This window comes from Haliaeetus albicilla, chromosome Z, assembly GCF_947461875.1.
Source record: "Haliaeetus albicilla chromosome Z, bHalAlb1.1, whole genome shotgun sequence".
Lineage (NCBI taxonomy): Eukaryota > Metazoa > Chordata > Aves > Accipitriformes > Accipitridae > Haliaeetus > Haliaeetus albicilla.
Window position 1 is genome coordinate 30,684,834 of NC_091516.1, and position 19,688 is coordinate 30,704,521.

The window sequence follows — 19,688 nt, forward strand, 5'->3', positions numbered from 1 at the left end:
TATTCCCCACAGTAAATATTTGGTTGGTTTAGCTAATACTTAATCACAAGTAGGTATTATTTTTATTCAAAGGCCCCTTAATATTTCTCCTATATTGATGTCCATTAGTAGGGAAACTGTACAAATCTAGTAAGAGGCTGCCCACTCCCAAAGTAGTATCTGAAAACCACACATTTCAGAGTGACAAGTACAGAGGGTATGTACATCAGTACATAGGGAGTATAGAGGAAAACTATCCACACCCTGCAACAGCAGTTCCCCCAATCATGTTACCCAGAGAGCACATAGAGCAGCACATTGAATGGTATCTCAAGCTGCTTCATGACCTTAGCAAATCTCATACACCTATGCCCAGACATCCAGTATAATTTCCTCAGTCACTTCTGGTTTCTCCAGCAACTCTGCTCTCTCCCTCCTCAGGAGCTCCACAATATTAACTCCCCAAGATTTCATACCACCATTGCATCATCAGGAATAATTCAGTTTGATAAGTGAAGTGAGCTGAAGGTGTTCAAAGATGTCTTGCAATTGTTTGTCCATCATTTTCCTCACTTTACTCCCAGAAAGATAATTCATCATTTCTGGATTACTAAAATCTGATATATATTCCTTCAGATACTAATAATTGGGCCAGTTTCTTCCAATGAGAAAAAAAGTTGAACAGGACTACAAGAAGAACAGAGATAAGAGACCTTTGAGTTCTTTTGAAATCCCACTGTATTTCTGAGTTGCATGAACACCACACATGAAAAACATTTTCTGGCAATAATTCTCACAGCTATTTTTTTCAATCATCAGTAGTTGAAAATAAAGTTACAATCAACCTTTGTGTGGTCTAGTGGAATAGAAATATATAAAATTGTTGATAATGATAGTGAATAGAAGACACTTCCCAGCTGCTAGGAAGATGTTCCATTTTAAAAATGTTCAGTGCTATTTATTTTTTGATTCTGTGGGAAAAAAAGAATACAAAAGTATTTGCTCTGAATGCATTCTGTGAATTAACTAACAAACAAGAAAAGGCTAACTACAACAATCATCTCTTCTTCATTCAGTGAAATGAGTTTGACATGATTTCTGTGTTATTTGTAGATAACTGCCAACGGGAATTGTTTGAAAGTACATTTGTGTTCATCAAAAGAGCAATCCCACACAAAGCAGGCACCAAAACCAAAGTACAGATGACAGTTCACTGAAGTGAGGCCACCAGCAATTAACGTCCAGAACACAAAACAAAAACCAGTTCAAAATCAGTAAGCCACTCAGCTTAATGAATAAATCCCCTCCAAGAAGAGTTACCATAGAGAAAAGTGAATGACTAAAAAGCAGTGAGGTATTCAGCATTATTCTGATTTTAATAGTAATTGTCACAAATTTATGAACAGTCTCACGTGATTAAGTTTCCCGAAACAGCAGGAACATATTCCTGAAATAGCCATCCTATATGCCATATTCAAGTTATAAATATTAATATTTCTCTAATAATTTTAGTTCAAAATATGTAAATAGTTCTGCGTGTAAGAGCAGAAACTAGAACTCAAGTCTTTCACTGCATTCCCCAGCTAGACAGTCACATTCACTACACTTGGTCCAACAGACAAAGGCATGGGGAATGCAGGGGTAAGTGAGAGGAAGAGGGAGAGATGGTCATTAACGTATTGTGTGTGAAGTTCAGTTCCATAGGTTTGCTTCAGATGAGTGGAAAACATGCCTGCTCGACCAGGCCCTACAGGAGATTGTGCCTGCAGAGAAAGGTGGTGGAAACTCGAACAGTGTTGCTTTTGAATACTGGCAAGGCTCAGGCACAGAGTGTCTCTGCACTAGCAAGACAGAAACATTTTTGGGCAGACCTCTAGGGACTAAAAACTTTTACTGCCAAAAAGAAAAGGTGACTAAAAGCTTGTGCATGGGGGTGTGGATAACGCTTTTGGATCTGATGCCCAGTTCTACTTACATTCCTTTGTGGGGACTAAACAGCTTTCTGAGAAAATAAAGCATCAAGTATACAGGACTTGAACCCAGGTGTACCAAACACGTGTCAACCACCAGCTCAACTTTCCTGCCATAAGGTTGACCTTACAGTGCCAGAGACAGACTTTTATATTAGTTCTCCGTTAAGCAGTAGCATGGAAATGGGAGCATCTTCTGGAATGCTGAGTTTAATACACCCATTAAAGGAAGGGGCATATTCAAGCTGATGTCAAAAAGCTCGCATTCAAATCCCAGCTTTGTCACTGTTTTTCTTGTCTTTGAAAAAACATGCAATGCTTTAGTCTTAGTTTTCCCATCTTCATAATGAAGTTAGAAACCTCTTAAACAATCCTAAGAGTTATCATTATTTGTAAAACAGTTGAAGCTCAAAAGTATTGTGAAAGGTATGTTGGGGGTTTTTTTGAAGTATTTTTAGAAATTGTACATGGAAATAGTTGTATTAAGTATTGCAATAAGTTGCAACATTTAGAGAGGCATAAGCTCATTATGAAGATATCATTTTCTTTTCGAACAGCAAGACTATAAGTTTATTAATATCCTTCTCTATCTATTCAGTAGTTTCCACAGAGATATGCCAGAAAATACCCCATGGGAATTTTGCTCTCAAGCTAAAAGAATATTATTTAGCCCTTGAACATTCAAGGGTCAGTGTAACAGAAGTAAAAAGATATTTTTCCTAAAACAGCTTTAAAAGAGACAGTACAGCTCTAATGGAGCAAGAAAAAGCTAATATTAGATGGTCTTCTTTTACTTCTGAAGACCTATATTGTCAATAAAAAAAAAAAAAATTAATTAGATTTTAATTGCTGGTGACTTGGAGAATGTACCCATCTTTTGACTTCACTGAAATTGTGCTGTCAAACAAGTCCTATGAATCTCCTTTCATCTTCTTTACTCACTTGTACAGTGCTTGAGACTGTGCACTGACATATTTGAGAATCAGTTATCACAAATATAACACATTACTGAGAACCAACTGTGCTTGTGACTCTGCCAGAATGTTTCTGTTCTTGAAATGCTCAAATGTCAGGTCGGGGTAATGAAATACTCAATGCTCAAGGTAACTTTAGTCCAACAGAGAAAGCAGCAATGTCTTTTTTTTTTTTTTCTTTTTCTTTAACCCAGAAAGATTTTACTGGCAAATAAAATATTCATTTCAAATCAAACTTTGGGATGGAAAGGATAAGATGCATCCAGATTTCAGTTCTTCCAAGGTCTTAAAGAAAATTTCCAGATAATCATTTGCATATGCACTTTTTTTAAATGAATCCTACACATCAACAAATTTTTGTCTCTGAAGCCTTTTATCACGATAACTGTATGCAGAAGAATTGCATACTCTTCTCTAATAAAAATATAATATCCACAATACTGTCACCAGCTGTTCAGTTTTCTAGAGCATACTGAAATACAACACAGTCAATATTCTCACCTACCTGAAGAAGTCTACACAGATCTGTGAAGACCACACCAAAAACAACAGCAGCAACACCTCCTAAAGTAGGATTACTTCTCCCTTCTTCTGCTCTCCTTATTCACATGAATATCATGCAGTTAAAACAAAATCTATACAGACCCAGGCTACGTAAATTTACCTTGACATCCAGTCACGCTTATGCCCTAACTCTACAACTTGTATATGTAGAGCCACTGCCCGAGAGGGAGACTTCGGTTTTGTGGAGATTTACGAGTTGGTAGCAGAGTTAATTTCATTGTAAAAATAACTACATTGGATAATACATATATGGAACACCTATATTTTGGATAATAATTACATTGCACAAAAAAGGGAGAAAAAGCATCCTTGGTCTTATCATTTCAAAGTACAGCTGCTGTGGCCTGAACTCTGTACACTGCATGTCCCACCAAGACACAAACAGAAAACGATGAGGAACCAGTTGACTGCTCCTCTCATTCTCTCAATTAGGCAGCTCAGATTTTGATTTCAAATTTTCAACTGGCAGAAAGCCTGGAAAATTGGTTGAGTGAAAATTTGAAATGGTGGGAGTCAGAATACCTTCCCAGGATTATTTACAGTCTTCCACCATCCTTTTTTCAAGCACAGGTACAGTGTGCAGCAGCACAGGAGATGTTTTAAGTCCCAGAGCCTCAGCCTGACAGCTTTGCCACGGTGTAACAGCCAAGTGTGAAATCGTCACTTACTTCAACTTGCTTGGTTATTACTACAAATTAATAAGGACAGAGCAGAAGGTAGGCTAAGAGGAGAAATAGCTGTGCTTTTCAGCAGGAGGGATGGCCAAGCAAGCCCCAGGGCAGCTGCCAAGCTCAGGCTGATGCCTCAGCTGGTGATGGCAGCAGAGTCGGGACAAAGGCAATCTGAAGCTGGGGTCTGTGGCTACAGCGTGCTTCACAAGTCAGGAAGTTTGGCTGGCCTCTGATCTGAGAAGAAAATTAACCTACCACGACCAATTGATTTATCTGTAAAATGGAAATGTTCTCAGCAGATGCGTGGTTGGAAAGCCTCTTCGAAGTGGAGCAATTTAGACCCCCAGAGTTTGCCACAGTCTGAACCCCAACCCACTGCTACCATCCTGCCCTCAGCAGGGTTGCCGCCCTTTGTCCCACACTCACCATGAAAACAATGCTGTATTTTCAGACAACCTGCTTATTGTGAAAGCTGTTGTGGTATCCAGGTTCTTTGTTTCTCCCTGCTTTTTCTTTTATTTAAAGCAATTCTATTTGTTCTTCAGTATCTAGAGGTAAAAGCTCAATCCCTGAGGAAATATATGGTACATATTTTCAACAACTGCAGTATGCACTTATTTGTGAAATAGTCGGGTGTTGTTTTATAAACGCCTTTCAGAAACACAAGGGTTTTCAGCCCATCAGGACATTTTCCTATTTAAATATTAATTTTAAAACCTTGCCAAGTAAATCAGGAAGTTGAGAAAGAAATTTTACAGTGCACAGAAAAGCAGCTGTTTTCTCCCCCTCAAGTCCTGGTAATTTAACCAATTGTTTCTTTAAATAACGGCAGCAACAACAAGGAAGGCAAATAGTAACTTTGTTTCATTACACTACAGAGCCAAATTAGCTTTTGCAAGCGTTTCCAGCAGAAGACATGTGTGCACTAAGTTGGTATTTTTCCATGTGGAGGGCATGAGAGGACATATAAATTTAATCACACATTACATTTCAAGAGCTTTTTAGTATGTGAGGGGACAAAATATTCTTAGCTGCTGCTTTAAGATCCTGCAGAATTCCCAAGCAAAACTTCGCCAACACAAGCCAAAAATCAGTACATTAAAAGTATCACTGAAAAGCTTTGAACTTTGGCCTCTTGGATAAAAACTGGTTTAATACAATGCCAGGCTGGGAAATTTGAACATAATATAAGTAGATTTAAAACAAAACAGAATTTCTTTTTCTTTTATTTGAGAGGTAAAGAATTTAATTGTTCATAACAATTAACAGCACCTTGTGCTGTTCTCTTTACAGTAACTTTAGCTGAATGTCACACAGTCTTTTTTGCAACTATCAGTTTCGAAATACAGAACCACTCAAGTCAGCCACATTTATTTTTCAGTCAGCTGCGTTTATCATTTTGTTATTTCCACAAATACCTGCAGTCAGAGCATCCATTTTCTGAATACAAGCAAGGACACTTGTGCACTAAGAAAGCACTACCTCCTACAATGCTTTCTACTATCTTCTGTTTAAAAGTTTTACTGGTAAAGAAGCAGAAACAGTAATGTGAATCACATGTCACAAAATATAAGCCACAGAGAGAGAAAAGTAAAATAATCCAGGGATCCAAAAGTAGTACTGGTTATATGAGCTCAGTGACATTTTCATAAGTCAGGTCTGATTAGCGATTCAGTAATATGCACCTACGTAAGTTTTGTACCATTTTACAGTAAAGGAACCTCATCTAAAGGTCCAGAGGCAGAACACCCATCTTTCATACCTCAGAAGCTCATTTGTCTTGAGGTTCCCCCTTGTTTATCTTCTCTATGTGGGCATAGCTAGGTTATTGTTATTAACTAACAAAATGATGACACTTTGTTCAAAGTGCTTCTAAAAAAAATTGTACTTCCCTAATGCACTTAATACAGGCAAAGTGTATGGGGTAGCAATAGCAAGAATGTGTGTCCAAGTGCCTTGAAATGTAGAGGAAATCCTGTAGAAGCCTTTAAAATATTTCACAGTCCTCTCTGCTGATGAAGAAGGAGGCAGAGGAAAGCAAGTGTATGGATTTACAAAAATTACAGCTACAGCAATTCCAGAAACTCTGTTACTCCTACCTGGGCCAACCAAATCCTTCCCAGCAGAAAAGGAAGGGGTGTTTCCCAGTGGTAGCCACCAACATGATTGTATTTGTACAGGCACGTGCAAAAACCTAATTGTTGCCTAGAAAAAAAAGATAAAAATACTCCACACATTACTTTTGTGGCTCATTTATATTTGTGGAAAGGTGTACCTGTGGGTATACTTATGAAAGATTTGCAGCAAGTGGCTTGACAGCTCATTCAGCAGCTAGACTGTGGGAAAGAGCAGCAGTGCTTGAATCTCTGCCCATGAAGCAAACTCAGCCCACACACACGACACGCGCCGCAACCAGTGTGCATCTTCACAAAAGGGAAGTGGGTTTTATTTTTGTCTCCATCTCTCCTGTGTGCTTAGGAGATGAGCAGAGGGGTAGTTAGCTGCATGGGTTCCAGCGGGCTCCCGGTCTACAGGCTCTGCCTGCACCCAGCCCGGTGGGACCGCCAGCACACCGAACAAGCCACATGCGTATTATTTATCCTTTCGCTTGTAATTCTGCATCCACCAGTGAAAATACCTTTCCCTGAGGCCAAACTGAATCAGGCACTGATGAAACCATTGCCTCTACACTCCAAGAGCACTGAAGCCGAGCGCGTGAGCAGGCTGCAAGAGCCATCCTGCACGTAGGCTGCTCACCACACCAGCACCGAGCAGGCTAGGGCCAGCACTGGCCTGGGGAGGCCCGGGAAGCCGGAGGCAGCCATCCTCCAAGCCTGGGTGTGTACCACACGGTGAGGCTGCAGACCACTCGATAGAGAGCTGGCAGGCCTCAAAGCCCTGGCTGTCCTTCCCTGCTCCTAACTGCTGCCACAGATGTCCAGACTTTATTACGGAGATGAGCTTGGATGCCTGCAAGAACAGCTGGAAGTGGGGAGCAGCAGCCAGTCTAATTGGCTCCAGTACAGGCCACAGCCGTGTTAAAAGAAGCAAGAGGAAAGAAAGGGAGCTGTTTTCAGAGGCTGCAGCCACCGATGAAACAGTTAAAATAATTAAACGCTTTCCTAGTCTTCCTTCCCTGCTTAAAAAACTGCGTTAGATGCTACAAGACTATCACAAGACTGCGTCTGGGTGTTCTCTGTGGACCGAGCTGGGGAGGCCCAGTACACACCACACGGATGTGGTCTGTTCTTGGGGAAAAATGAGACACCCTGGGTTAAAAGTTGCATCAGACATCGGCACTCCCAGTGGGAGAAACGCCCTGCCGAAGTTTCAATTACAGCCAGAAGACAATCCACAAGATTGTTTAGGAACATGCAACATGTCTTCCAGCGTATTCCAAACATATCACTATGGGAGGGTTTAGCAGATCTTTGAGAAAAACAACAAAACCCACTTATATTTACCAGTGCTGTAGTAAAAGAGTGCTCAGGTATTTCTAATATGGGCAAAACCCAGAAACTTTGCTTCAAGTTTTTCTTAACTACTCTGAATATGCATCCAAATGCAGTGCTTGGAGCTACAAAATTTGATGAAGAGGAACAAGCAGCTCACTACAGAACGTGAACAGCTATGGTTACTAAGTTCAACTATAAAATCTCCACTTAACTGTAACAAGAACAAGACCTCCAATTTGCCACACATTTTGCCACTATGTACTAAAATCTTTTGTGCAGAGCACTTTTACCGAAATGAACTAAAAATTAAGTAGCAGAAAGAGTTGCAAAGATATAAGTTGCATTCAGACTGCATGCAGCACCTGTGATTGCTTTCTAGCACCTAGGTCAGATGTGGCCCCAGGGAAGAATGCCGAGATGCAGCACAAGTACATGGCACACAGGACTGAACCCCCTGGGGAGGAATCCTCGGAACACAGACTGAGAATAAGTTATGGTACACCCTGAGGAGTGTCTGGTTTGCTTGAGCAGCAGCAAAGATATTGGGACATCATTACAAGTGGAGCAGTCTGGAGATAGCCAGCCAAGAAATGATTTCTGCAAGGACATCCAGCAGATTAAAAAAATAGACGAGTAATGCAAAGTTTAAAGATTTGTAGGATACGAACCAAAGGACCATGCTACTGTTCTACCATTCTCTCACCTTTACCATATATCTCTTTTGATTGGGCTATTAAATACTAATTATTTTTCTTCTCTGAAGTAAACGTGCATCTGTGATTATTTAACAGTGTCATTAAATTTTGATAATTTTATCAGTATTTGACTTGTGTGAGTTTTCACACTGATTGCAATTTCACCCCACCCCTCCCACCCACCCACCCACCCACCCCCCCTTGCTCCCCCCCCCCCCCCCCAATCCCCGAGTCTCTTACATGCCACTTTCACCTTAATTAGAAATTTAATGTCCTGGCAACACACTAATATATCACCTTTGCCATGAGTGAAATATATGTTATAGTCTAGAAGCATATTGTATTAACTATGCTAGCAGTATAATGCATTTTCTTAATAGGAAAAACAACCATAATTTATAAACCACCACTTTTGTGTCACAGCTCACAATTTTGCTAGTCTTCTAAGCAGACATCTTCAAAACAATTTCTAATGATCCAAACTAGAGGAGTTATGGTCCCGTTTTTTGGTTAGTCTTGACATAATTCTTGTAGGTATGAAAGTTTAAATTCCATGTCTACTGCCTGTAAAATATTTTGCAGCCTCTGACAGGTAACACTTGAAATTGCCTCCAGATGAATACTATCATTTTCCAGTAACATAAAAAGCCATGTACATTATTTCTTTGCCTTTGCTGCTAAAGTAGTGACCAATCGATACTCAGAATGCAAATTACCAGATGCATCATATCAATATTGTCAGAAGACTCAATTCTTTTGACAAGGGAAGTAATGAAGCAGCACTTGCTTCTAGACTAGCATGACTTGAGTATGGGGGTCTCACCAGAATCCTGTACCAAGTTCCTCACTGACCTTGTACAAGACATTTCACTAATTAAAAAAAAGCAAAAAGAAATAGTTATAGACTGCTAGTTAAAAGCAAGAAAAAAATTACAACAAATAACTAGCATTTTCCAATATGGGAAATAAATCAAGCACAGCTCATCAAACAGCTGTACGACTTGCCACTTACTTGACCCGTTCTTTCTGATTTTTCTATGAAGAACCTGGATAACATGGAAGAGGAGTCCATTTTGAAAACATTAGTCTGGGAAAGTTAGTCTGACTACCATGGGAAGTAGAATTATGAAGTAAGCAGGATAAGGTCAACACATTAACATTTACATGAATTCAGATCCCATATAACTTTAATCCTCTTCAGTGACAGGCAAACCATCAGAGGGGTGGAAATTAGACTTCAACATTAATTCAAAATGCCTGGTTTAACCTTTAGAAAATAATTCAATTTTCTCTTCCTTCCCCTTTCCTGTTCCCCTGTTTCCATACACTACGAAGGCGCTTTTCTGTTTCTTCAAAATTATCTATGTCTTTTTCAAGCTTTCATTTAAAATTTGGAGAAACTGCCCATGCACTCTTTATGAGACCTAAAGTACACATGTGGGACTTAAACTCCTTTCAAACTCTCCATGCCTCTTTCCTGTAGACTTAACTGAACTAACAAAGACAAATGAGTCAGGATTAGCTTCTATTCACCCAAAATACCAGTGGACAAATGTTAGCTGTCACTGCCTGGGAGTTCCAGGTGAACTTTTCAGTAACAAATCACCTGACAACAGACAAATGGGACTGAAGTTACAAAGAAGGGCACTCACCAATTATTTTGGAAAGAGGAGTTAAGAATTAATATTCCAATGGAGGAACACAAAGGAGAGAGAGGGAGAGAGGACCCCAAGTCTTGAGTAAATGGGACTTGGGAATACTTAAAAACAGTTAGAAGACTAAAGCTTCAGAAAGTATTTTATTTTTTCTGGCTCCATGAGGCTGTCTAGGGCAACAATCATCCTTCTCACAGGGATCCTTCAAGTTTCTCCAGACAGGTGGGCTGCAGCTTGCAATGTCTAGAAAACTGCAGCTCTGGAAAGGCTTGGTTTAAGCAATCTGGGTGTCCTAGATCAGCAGGATTGTGATAACAGTGTCTTTGTCTTAGGCAAGACATCAAAGAGAGTAAAATACACTGCTCAGAAGGACCAAACACACTCAGATTCAGACCCAAACTGGTAGGAGCCAGCTTGTCTTGCTGAGAGACAGTCTGCAAAGACGGAAATTATGCCAATACCATGATATCCCTATTTCTGACCACACCAGCATAAGTCCTTCTTCCTTTCTAGAAAGGATTTCTGTTTACCTTCATATAGGTTAGTGTGAGAGTGCTTATGAGACTGTATCACTCTAATAAACATAAATATCTTAATAGCTTCAAAACAGAAAAACTTTTGTTAAGACAAACATCTGCTATTTCTCTTTAGATAAGGCACTACAATTGTACATATAGACAAAAATGAGGATAGCCGGCTCCTACATAGGATGAGACACAAGAACATTACTGAAGGCAAACACATGCAAGAGTTCTGGAAATGTGATCATGCTCCCTGAAGACACTAAATTCTTCACACAGGGACTTCAGAGAACAATTTCTCCTTACCCCTTCGTGCTCCTGAGGGGAAAGTGAACTCACCCAAGTGGTGAGGGCCCAATAGGAGGAAGTGGCAGTGAGCTCCAGCTAGCCCCTGGAACAATCACAAGTGCTTTTGTACTTTGTCCACCTGGCATCACCTCCAGGTGATGTGGAATGTCATGTGAAGCAGGACACCACTAAAGAAGTGGTTCTTAAATTCAAAGGTGCATGACAAGAACAAAAAAAATCACAGATTCCAGTTCCTGAACAATAGATAAAACTATCTGTTTATTCAATTTCATTTCTATTTAAAAAAAAAATAAATAAAGCCTGAATCAAAGCAATCTTGCTTATTTTACTTGCTTCCATCATCACTGCAGTCAAAGAAGTTCTATTCTTCTCATTTCTTGCCTGGCACAGACTTACTTTATTTTAAATACAAACCACTATAGTACTTGGTTGCCAAATTGCTGCATTTTTAAACATTCTAAATAGGACATTAGTTCATAGCATGAATGTTTTGAAATCTGATCAACAAGCTGTTTCTCAATACATTAAGCAAAGCAAGCAAAATTAGGCTGTTTTATGTCAGGTACTTAGCACAAATCCCTTAATAATGTGTTTGAGTGCAGAAACCATTAATAAATGCATAATTCCCTAAGACAGGCTTGATTAATTAAGTCATATGTGTATCCTTCTAATTAAAAAAAGAACATTAGGCAGATGAGTGGAATTTCTGAGTACAAAATTCAAAGGCTGTTTTGTTTTTATTTGAACAACGAAAGAAAAGCTGCTCGTTAATATAGCTGCCAAAAAAGCAGCAAGAGTGCTGACACAAACCCCCAAAACTCTGACTTATTCAAAACAACTAAGTATTTATTCTCTTATTTGTAGTCCAATTTTTAATCAGGTAGCTACTTGATTAATCCAGGCAGGTCAGATTACAAGGGCAGCTGGTGCTAATATATACATAAGCAGATACATTTGTTTCATTTATTCTCAAGTAAATTGTCTAAACCCAAAGGCTTAGAGGTTTTTGAACTCTCAGAGAGAACTATTTTATGAAAAAATAACAGTCTAATGGTAGACTCCAGACTCTTCCCAAGCACGCACTTTACTGTTGTGTGGACTGCAAATTTTGGTATTATACCATAATTTGCAGCAACACTGAAGTAATAACTATTTTTAAATGCATAGTTCTTCTATTAAAACAATTAGCTTTTTGAGGTTCCTTTTTAAAACAAGTAAACAAAAATGGAAAGAACGGAAAATATAATGTTCTAAGGCATAACAGGAACATCAAATATTCTGCTAAGCTAACAGATACAGTTAAGCATAACAATTTTGCCAAGGTTATTTTTGTAGATAAGTAGGATTGATAACAGTCAGCAAAATTTCCTATAGCAATGCTAGTAGATAAGCCCCACATGGTAACATCTTAGTCTCAGAAACAGGACCCTGTTGAGGATAAAAGGGTAAAGTTAGTGGCCTGTAGGTAGGCAAGCCTGGTACCTACCTGTAAGGCACAGAAAACAGACTGATCTGCGGGATTAGTCCCAGCTGGGGAAAGAACTCCACTGCTTTGAGCAGGGGGGTGAACTACATGATCTCCAGATATCACTTCCAACCTAAATTATCCTGTGACTGGGCCCTTGAGGCACTGACCTACTTAGAGGAACACAGTGTCCGATGGCTGTTTAATTACAGAGAAGTGCTTTGATTTTGATGAGAAAACAACCACGTGTCTGAGAGCAAGAGTGAAAACAGTAGGCAACAATGAGTAAGCAGCAGCAACTGATAGACCTGATATAGGCTTGACAAAATACACTGTATTCATGGGACAGGGAGGGGAGGGGAAAGCAGGAACAAGGGCGCAGAAGTGATTTGACAGCATCCCAAGAAACCTTATGGGGCTCAAAATAGCTGACAAAATTGGCCTGAATCTGCTGACCTGAAAGAGGCTAAAAGTCAGACACCAGATCCAGTTATAAAGCCACTAAATTGGTTTCTTGAAGGGATTAAGTCTTTCAGTTCTTCAGCTCCTACATCCTAGACCATCAACATAAGCAACACTCCACAATAACAAGCAAACCAGCTCAACATAAAACCAGCCAGACGGCTACTGCATGTAGTCATAATTGGTTGGTGCAGCCAGATTTCCAGGCCTTATGCCTAGGCAATTAAATAACTCCCAACAAGAGTGAAAGGCGGCCCACCATGACTGCTAGTCTTTCCCCGGAGTCTTCATCTAAATGAGAGTTAGCTGGGAGAGTGGTCTGAAGCTTAGACAGACAGACTGAATCTGCAGCTATGAAGAAGCCAGTACATTACTACCACATCAATGAATACAAGATGACTTGCTGCACTGGATATATGAAAGAGGTTACATGAGGGTGCAACTTTTGTGCAACCTGGAATGTGACTTTGAATTAAGCAGCATTCACTTTATTGGACAAGTAAGAACTGAATACAGCTCACCATTTCAGTCCCAGCTCCCAAATCTGGCTTACATAGCACCTGTGGAGAGGCATACAAGGAGAGGAAAAAGATTTATCTGCTGTACCACTTCTTTGGGACAGGTGTTTATCCAAATGCATGAAACTTTCAGAGACAATTCACAGACCTTCCAAGCACTGAATTCCAAGACAATGCAATTGGCATCAGCAGTCTTCTTGACTTGAGGGGAAGTCTAAGATCTCCATAGAGAAAGAGAGGCTTAAGTACCTCTATCCAGAAAGACATACAGCACTGCACTTAACCTTTTCTGCTTTTGCCATAACATATATGCAGGCATCTACCAGACTCTCTGCTTAGTAGACTGATACAGGGCTACCACTCTTCAAAAATCCAGTAAAGAAGACTTAAACCAACAAGATATCCAGCATGAGACAACAAATCCTGTTCCTAAAAGGTTAGAGAATTACAGCAGATCTACAGAGACAAGATGTTGGAAGGGACCAAAGAAAAAGAACATGTACAGTAAAAGTCTGGTTGGAAAAGGTTTAAATGAGGAGACAGGGAGAGTTGTTAGGAGAATCTTGAAACTTGAAAGTTTCTTGCTTGATGGCAAGGACAATAAATATGATAGGAATGGCAGAGAAAACAAATACAATCGGTCTGGATTTAAGTGTTTAATAGTAAATCCTGCTAAAAAAAAGGCTCCAGCTTGGCCCCAGCTGGAGAAAAGAAAGAGAAAATAAGGCTTCCATATTCTAAAGGGATCCGAGTTTAATGGAATTGACTTTTGGCATGGGAGGAAGAAACATCTATCCTACAAATCAGCCACCTTTTCCACCAGTCTTGCTTTCCAACATAACTCAAACTCTCTGTGCCTTCCTGGACTGTAATTAATTCCGTGCAATCATTTCTTCCTTCTAGGAAAACTGTTTTCTTTCTAAAACTTAGTTACTAGACTAGTTTCTTCTGTTGTTCTGAGCTCTCCAACTTGTTCCTGTGCTGTCTGCCATCTCCCATGCCCTTTGTCCATTGCCCCCCACCCTAGAAGATTTGCCAAGCTTAGTACACTTTCAGGAAGATACAGTCTCTCTTATCCTCCACTCATCAAACTCTTCCTTTACTCTCCTTCTTTCTACTGTTCCATCCACAACCTCTTCAAAATCCTACATATTTTGTTTTCATGTTTTGGGTTGGGGTGGGAGTTGTTTGGGGTTTTTTTTGAGAAAAAAACATATTAATCAGTTATACTGAGTATGAAAATGAGAGCTAGAATGGTCTAGAACTGGACAGTTTGACTGATGAGGCTATTCCTGGCTTAAATGATTTCAGAATGTGATTGAAGTCATCCTGATATCTAAATAGAAATCAAAATCAGGCCTTGCTCTGCGGACAGGCATTGCAAAATCTCCAGTAGGTGGATTTTTGTCAATAATGTTAGTTTTCCCTGAGTGTTTGTTTTCTGCTATTGCATGCCCATGGCTTCTGGCTGCCAATACGCTAGGGTGCATGTCTATTCCCTGAAGATCAGCATTGTATCACAGGTCATGGTTCCTTGGGACTCAAGTCAGATTAACATCCAGGCCCACATGGTTTAATCTTTTAAGGTTAAAAATCGCATCACACCAATTAAAAAAAAAAAAAATTACAGTTGCTGATATACATAAGAAGTTTTCCTCTCCTTCAAAACCTTTCTCCCTCTACTGTTTCTCTTGCTCTCTTTCCTGGATCAAAAAACTAAGAGACCTGGACAATTTGAGAATACATCTTAAAGAAAGCACTGCTTTTCCCTCTGTGTTTGTTTTTTTTTTTAAATACTCATTTCTCTGCTTTGTAGAAAATGTTTACAGTCCAAATATACACAAAAAGGAGAACAAAATGGTTCATTTTTCCCTTTCCAACAAACATATAGTAAAACAGCATTTAGACTATGTGTGCTGACATACTTCAAAAACAAGGGGAAAATATTTGGCAGTTTTCAACTTTACTAAGAATAGCACCTCCGTCTTTGTAAGGCCTCACTCCAGTGGATCTCAGGGACAGACAATGAAGCATGGCCTTCCAGAGACAAGTTTCCTCAACAATTACATTTTCCTGCCTTGTACACAATCCCAGTGTTATTAAATGTTTGCAGACCATTTGCTGCAGGAGACAAGGGCACAGCCAATTCAGACCGAAGACTGGAACAGGGATAAACACGGAAATTCTGGAACCCACCTCACGGCCAAGGGTCTGGAGCGAGGGCCAGGATACAAGCCGAGGCTGAAGCCAAAGACAGGAACAGAACAAGCTGCCAAGAGGCAGGAACCAGAGCCAGGATATGATCCAAGGGTTGGGAGCCAGAGCCAAGATGCAAGCCAAAGGTCAAGAACAGCTGCCAGGGGCTTGGATCAACAACAGGCTTCAATCGTTCAACAGCTGAAGACCAAATGCAGACACCACTTTAACACCCAGCAACTAACTACGTGGGATGGCCACACGTGTGACTGTGCTGCTGAAAAGCACCAGGCCTCCCTCACCCAGCAATTTCTAACAGGCCCCAGCTAGCACTGAACTCAGGCCAAACCCAGCAGTCCAGACCCAAATAAGCTGCAAACTATTGCATCATAGCTAAGTATCAGTACTGGGGCACGAGGTAAACTCTGAAAGTAGCATCACAGCTTTCTTGCTCCCAGAGACCTGAATCAGCCTGATAACACGGTTCATTACACATAACACATGCCTGCGGTTCTGCATCCTTGTGCCTTTGGCAGGGTGAGCTACAACATACATTACTGCCACTGTGCATCAGGAAATGGGATGGCTAGATGACCGAAGTGGAGATCGAAACACAGAAAAGTTACAGGTACAAAACTACTTTCAAGGTTAGTTTCATCAACAAACTTGTGGCTGTGTAAACAGATATTCCAGTAAAGCCAGTTGGAAAGCTGGACCCTTTATCAATAACCAGGCTGTCACCTTTGCTAAAACAAAATTTAGGAGAAAAGCCAATGTATAAATACATCTTTGTGCACAGCCACAGACAAATAGCCATAGTGTCATAATTAACTCACTTTCTCCTATAAAGTCTGTAAAGTCTGAACTGAGAATTAGAAGCTTCAAAAATCAGAGCAGAAGAACAGCATGAAATATCTTATCACAATCTTTGGCTAGCCAAGGGAAACGAAAACCATTAATTGCATCCAAGCTGTAGATATAACAAGAGGGCTTATCTAATCTGTAAGCTAATAAACCCAAGTGGTGGTGGAATGAACCAAGGCAGATAATCAGAGCCCACTGCACTGACACAGCCAAAGCTCATTCAATAAGAATTAGAAGCACCAACAAAATAGAGTTGTCTAATTTGCCCTGATTAAATACCTGGCATTTCCCAAAACTTCATTCTCTCTGTATCATGTTTGAAACAAGTTTTACTGAGATGTATGTATTTTTCCTTTAAAATAGTCTTCAATTTTTATTTCTGCAGATGATGAATTACAGGCTGCATAGCAAAAAAACAAGTTTTACATTATTGGCATCCAAAACCATCAAGAGCCGCGCTCTTCTTTCTCTTTCACATTTGCATTTTACACCCTGCTGACCCAGGTCAGGTAAATGGCTGCTTATGAAGGAAAAAGGTGATGTTTTCACACCATTGTCTTTACAAAGAGTTTGTAAATGCATGAAAAGGTGAATTAAATTTGGTTTAGAGTTTATAGTAGCTTCTAATCTTTGCACTCATGATAAACACATATGTATACATGTGTGAAAAGCTGTAAGAGGTGGAGGAGAGGAAAGGTCTCCCTAGGTAGGAAGAAGGTCAGTGGTAGGGTTGTGCACTGGGATTCATTACAAAGGTGAGTCCAACAAACCTACATTCATCTTGATTATTTGACATGGCCCTTCTTTGTCCTAGACAATACACATGATGTCCCTGTGTTGTCATATGATGTCATGAAGTTCGAACTCATCTACAGGCATTCTTTTAAGAGCATCCAAGAGTGGTTTTCATGGAGGAAAGGAAAAAGAGGAGGGCAAAAATTAAGAAGAAAGACATTTTGTTCAGCTTTGTTTGTAAAGAACCAAACTGCCAAAGCATAGATGAGCTTCCTTTCTAGATGAAATAACAGTTTGTGATACTAATATTTCCCTTTGCCAGAATCTCTGTAGGTGCATCTACTCCTAGTTAAATTCCAAATATTGAACATTATTTTTAAAATAAAAAGTCATTTTTGGAAAGCATCAACATTTCTGTGGGATTACAAAATCAGCACCTTGGTATTTGAGCCCAATTCAATTTCCCTTGGACTGGGAGAGTGGAACATGAGTCAATGATCCCAGTGAACTGCACATTGAAATTGCAGGCTAAGCAGAAGGGAAACCAAAATAATGTAGATGTATAGATTGATCTAGGAAAATCTCATTGCTGACACAGTGAGATCAAGAAATAATATTCAATGAGTTAGAGATTGCCCCCTTTTATTGTGTTTAAGTTTACAACAATATCATATTTAAAGAAGTAGGATAACAAAAAAAAATATGATACATGGTTTCCAAATGCTTTAAAGTATATTAACAAGTGCAAGTGATAGTGCATATCAATCCAAACCTCTCAAATAATGGCTGTTTCTCTGGTCTGTTAAAGAAACTAATACTCAGGCTTCAGGACATTTACAGCTTTAGGCTTTCATGTGGCTGTCCTCACCAGGAAATCAGCACATACTCTACGACAAGCTTTCCTCAGTGAAAGAGGCTGTGAAATGATAGCAGAGAGGTTTCCAGCTGAAAGCCTTTTGGGGGCGGGAGGAAGAGAGCAATCACTTCTCTAATTTCTGTGGGAACTGTGCTGAGGACATGGGTGTAATATTTCTTGCCACTGGTCAGATACCATTACTGAAGTCCCTTTCTTTTCTTTCCTTGAAGGTCTAAATCGTTCAAGTTGAATACTGAAAAATATCTACTATCAGTAGTAGTAACATCATAACTCATAAAGCATTTGTTACATAGGTATCAAGCATCTCCCAAACAAGAGTGTTAAAACCTAATATTGGAAATTTTTTGCAGAGTAAAGTAATATCTATGCATTGATAGGCACAAGTCATCTGGAGTTGTTAATATACTTCAGAACAGCTAGAAACCACTTACTTAGACCACCCCTAAAGCCTAGAAGAGTAAAAATAGTTTTCGGTCTGTTATTTAGCCTGAGGTTAAAAATACTTTGTGACAAGGTTTTGACATATATCCTACAAGTAGAAGCTCATTTCTCTACAAGGGAAGTAACTGACTGCTATTAAAGCTGGATGGGTTGTTAACAACACAGGTGCCCCTGTAATTTCACAGATGCCTGGAGGGTTCATCAGGTATCTCTTCACTTAAGCATCAGCAAGTGCCTGGAGGCAAAACCATATGGGATGAAAAGGACTCTTCCAGTAAAGTAATTTCTTACTTGTAAATCCTACTAATTTATGACCCTGTGTTAATGCCTCAAGCTCTTTGAAGAACTATTACATAAATCTTTTTTAACTGCATTATCATCTCTTGCACACAAACCATAATTTATTCTAAGGACTTCAAAGGTCATCAGTTATCCTGGCTGCAGCTCCAGCCTGACATGGCAATCCATTAAAAACAGAGACTCTCCCCAACAAAGGTTTTCACTTTAAATTGCCAGATAACTGAAACTGTTAAGTAGTCACTCTCAGACAAATAGTCATCATATTTTTATTATCGTTAAAAGCTTCTGTTCAACTCTGTAGGCTATTAAGACATCAGCTGTCTTCCCCATAGCCTGTATTTTTCAAGATTTATAAAATATCCTCATTATGATATGTTAATGTATATTTGACCTTGATAAGTTCCATCCCCACTATTATTCCAAACAAACTCTTAGAATGGAGCACACATCAGGGAAGAAGCTTCTGCTTTGCAAATGTATTCAGAAGAAAGGCACCCTTTTCCAAGTATTTCAAGCAAGATTTCTTTGGTGTTCAAAAAAGATCTGCCTGCTTCACATCTGTTTATACCCCTGGTTTGAATATGCTCTCTGTATCAAAAGGATAAAACTTCTATAAAAATATTTTGACTGTTTATCATAAAAAGTCAAAAAACCCCACCTCCAGAGTAACTGGAAAAATATACAACTAAAAGGAAAAACAAATTAAAAAGGCTTGAAAGCAACTCAAACAAAGAGGGATTTACCAAATGGAAAAGGCAGCTGTAATGGCTGAACTCTCTTTATCAGTATTCTAACAAATAACACCTCCTGTGCTTTAAATATTTAATGTGAAATCCATGGATTTATATAGCTTACAAAATGCCAGAGGCTTATTATCTTTACAGATTGCATGACAGGAATATTCATATCATTTGATTCCACTGTTTAAGACAACAGGAATTCCTCCAGGTGCTAATGGTAGATAACTTGTGTGCTGCTTCAATAATCTACTAATTATAGAATCCCTCAGGTAGAACAATGTCATTAATCTGATTAAA

General features: G+C 39.5%; 1 long non-coding RNA gene across 1 annotated transcript; it reads right to left on the reverse strand.

The window, feature by feature from the left end:
* Positions 1-910: 910 nt before the first annotated feature.
* Positions 911-12,396, reverse strand: LOC138683806 (uncharacterized). Its single transcript, XR_011323252.1, has 2 exons — positions 12,280-12,396; positions 911-950 (listed from the first exon to the last, which is right to left on the reverse strand). It is a non-coding gene; the product is annotated as an uncharacterized lncRNA (long non-coding RNA).
* Positions 12,397-19,688: the final 7,292 nt, after the last annotated feature.